This window comes from Aquila chrysaetos, chromosome 4 (genome assembly GCF_900496995.4).
Source record: "Aquila chrysaetos chrysaetos chromosome 4, bAquChr1.4, whole genome shotgun sequence".
NCBI lineage: Eukaryota > Metazoa > Chordata > Aves > Accipitriformes > Accipitridae > Aquila > Aquila chrysaetos.
The window spans coordinates 4,174,741-4,178,755 of NC_044007.1; positions in this window are offsets into that span (position 1 = coordinate 4,174,741).

Genomic DNA, 4,015 nt, shown 5'->3' on the forward strand with positions numbered 1-4,015 from the left:
TTTCTTTGTATTTTAATACAGACATTTTACTAGCAACAAATTCTTTACTGTGGTTTTCTTTTTGTGTTTGATATCGCAATGCAACACTCCTAGGATGACTTAGAAAGCAGGAAATCTCTGTTTTCTGTGAAAGGCTTTGGGCCCTGGGCATGCGCTTAAGAGTAAAGGATAAGAAGGATGTTTCCAGAGCTATCCACTACAAAGATTTTAGATGCCAATGGAGTGGGAAAGAAAGTATTCTAACCCACCTGTCACTAGTAACTACTCATTTGTTTCTGAAAAAGTCTGAACCTTCTCAGGGAAGAGAAGATGAAGTCAAGCTGTAAAGTCTCCTCTCACTATTTCAGCTGTAAGAAAAAAATACATGTGGGTGTATATGTTTTCATACACATTGTCTGGGCTTGGGGAGAGGTTAAGGATGCGTTCCACCTTCATATAGATCACTAAATCTCCTAAAATGCAGACAAGCATACAAAAAAGCTGTGAAAATGAACATGCTTTCCAGCAAATTCTGCTGTTCTGCTCTCTCTCCCTGAAGAACAGCCAAGATGAAAAGCAGAACCAGACTATGATGCTATACTATTCTTTTTTGATTTTTCTTCCTGGCATGTTGTAAAGTCAGGGCTTGTTGTCCTAATTCCCACTATCAGTCCATCCACTCAGTCACTTAAATGCTGGTGCTTCCAAGGACAGAAAAAGAATCTGTCATCTCAGGCATCTAGGTTGAAATTCACCCCAGTAAAAAGTCACTAGGATGATTTAAGAGCCATGTTTAAAAGGTACGTGAGGCTAAGGATGCCGCAAAATTCTGTCCACAATGGTGGGTAAATGTCTTAGATTACATTGTAGCAATGTGAGTGTAAAAAATTATCCCAGGAAAACAGCAAAACCTGCAGCATGAACAGCAATAACTGTTGTTATTGCTCCACGTCTCCTCACTCACATGCCTATTGCCCCTCCAGCTGGAAGGCTACTATGAATTCATCAAGTCTAGTGAACAGCTTTTCCTGGCAGTCACTGGTGTCACCATTCAGAACAGGAGGCTTTATGGCTGGTCCAAGCTAGGGCATCCTAGAACACTCTGCTTCCCCAGCGTCTGACTGTGGGACAGCCATCTCCATTTCACAAGAACACAACATAACCAATGCTTCAGACTGCCTCTTGCAACTGAGTTTGCAAGAGTTTGCCTCTTACGACACATATATGTTTCTCCTAACCTGTTTCCCTGACCAATCCAATAATAATAAAAATTGAACAGCCAACATCGCTGCAATACAGGGAACTATGCAAAGATGAGTATAGTTGTCCCTCGGAGCACCCAGTGTCCCAGTTCCTGTTCCAGGCAGTGGAGTCCATGGAGAGTGATTCAGCTCATGGAAGCTGAGACTTCCCAGCTGAGTGACCCTGACCTCCATGTTGCCTAGATCTCCAGGGATATAACAAGATCCCAGACACCACCTGCACATGGAGACACTTTAATGCATGCATCTTCATCCGGCACCAAAGTCCCCCAAGGGAAGGACTCAGTTGCCAGTAGACCAATGCCTAGTGCCGTCGTAGGCATGATGGGGTGTCACCGCACCTCTAGCTCCTGCTGCACAAGGCTGTGGTTGTCCTGCAAGTCCTGCACTGTCCCGATGGCCCTACCCTCAGGTATCCCATAGCATTCACTGCTACTTGGGCAGCTGAGTCCTGTGCCTGAAATAAAATTATGTATTTGAAATCTACAAATGGGCAGTGTTCAGTCGGCTAGTGCAGGGACCTGCAGGTCTCACCCAGAACATCAGCATGATGCTGTCAGCTGCAGTTGGTCCACTAACTCAGGTTCTTGATTGTCCTGGGGCACAGCAATTGCCATTGCTAGGTGTGTGACCTCTTTGAGGCTTTCCCAAGAAATACAGCTGACTCGGTGCCCTTCCGCTGGGAGCTCTATTCCTTTGAAGAGTATTTTCCTTTCAAAAGGCTGTGATGAGGGCCACCAACACTGTGGCATTATCCCATGGGATATAAGACTGTTGTCCTGGTCATTATTTCCCATTCTAGACATGGCAATGAACACGGTGAGCCTTTCCAGGGCCCAACTGTAATGTGTTTTCCTTCTGCCTCATCTATTCCTTTATTCATCTGTATATCACTGACATAGGCATCTAACAGCCAAAGCCACCTTCTTGGCAAGTCTCTGGTAAATGATGCATCAGCACACACAGATTAGGCTCTGACTTCTCGGCCAGGCTGGCTACTTCACATTTCTGCCACCGTTTTCCACCAACCCCTCACTTGGAGAGAGTATTTTATGCCTCAAAGGTCTGCATTTCCCTGCAAACCCCAAAAACTCATGCCCACCAACCCACAACACACTCTCAGACTTTTCCATGGCATCTAAGCTGTTTGTAATGAAAATGTGTGTCACATATACAGGGCTGTTAACAGTACTGTCTTTTGCCAAACTACTTCAGAGAAACAGGAAGAAAAGTGCAGGCTCAGTGCATAGCTTATTTTAGTTTCTTTGTTCCAACAAGCTACATCTTCACACCTCCCTTTCTTTTGTTATCAATAGTATTTTTGCCATATACAGAAATGTCTTAACATCTTTCTCAGTGTAGTTGCTCATTTGAGGTCAGTATAAAATCTCTAAGATTATTTGCTTAGATTATTAAGTTCCCAAACAGGGTCTCGGTTGAAGCTCTGTCTTTCTGCTGTAAACTTAACTTGTAGTAGTCTGAATGCGCTTTACTGTCAGTGTATTATTCAGTCCCCATAAAAGCCACCTCAGACTAGATAATTCTCTTTATTTGGTAATGCCTATTGCCTTATCCAGAGTTTTCAGCGGTCCTTCTTCATTTTATATCAGCTCGAAAGCAGGGTCTGGTCCCTTATCAAGGACACAGTCTCCAAAAATTGGAAAGAGGCTAAATCATTCACAAACTAGCCTATTCTTTCAGTGACTTTTTGTGCTCTCTGTTTAATCCATATTGTTTACACATCTTGCTTTTCCTCAGGGTGCAGCACTTGCTAAACTTCTGTCCTATTTAAAGTCACCCATTTCTGCTCAGGGCACAAAGTTGAAAATCAGAACTGAAAACTCACTATCGTCAGATGTACTCTCCCAAATGGCACAGTTTTGGTGGGCACCTTCCACCTGCCAGTTCTCATTGCTGCTGAAGCCTCCCTCAGTTCTCTGTGTATCTGGAGATTGGGGTGAGGTCTCTTACTCCTTGATCTGCACCATCCCTCTGTTCAGGGTATCTTCTTGGGTTGCCTTTTAGTGATCACCAACAGGGATTGCAATAGTCCTGTTCCTACCCCAGCCTGCCCTTTCTCTGATGAGAACAGCCACACACGACACAGCAGGGAAGCCTCCGAGGGCAATGTGAGTAACCCCATGCATCATTAAATACATGCAGAGACTGCTAAGGTAAAGCACATACAAGTCATCTTTTGCAGGGGCAGTCTTTTATGCAGAGTATTTAAAGATTTAGATGCCAAATTCCCAATGATTTCAAATGAAATCAGGCATTTAACAGCCTTTGATGATCTGGATCATACCCCAGAGGCTGAAATAGTAATAGGGAGGGATGGGCATTGCATATACTACTACCACCACCAAGTCTGCGGTAGACAGACTACAGCGTTCCCTAAAGAGCTTAATAGCAATAAAGAGCTCTGCAAAAAGCCCCGACCTTTCAGGGGAATTACAGCATTCATTCCTCTTTGATGTGTTGTGGTTCTCTTGTGCATCCAAAATCCTATAAAGCGAATTAGAAACATCCCCTTCTACCAGCTGCCCAGAGGCTAGCAAAAAAAGATCATGAAAAATCTCACATGTATTTCTTGGGATCTCAGCCATTCCTGTGACAAGAGATCTCTGCTAACCATCAGCTCGCCTGCCTGAGTCACAACACACAGATGTCTGTAGTCTTTTGGCATGCCAGAGGATGGGTATCCAGGAAAAAAAGTTTTGCCTCTTTCTCTCCCTGCTGTGTGTCTCACCTGCGTTGCATCCAGCACAGCCCAC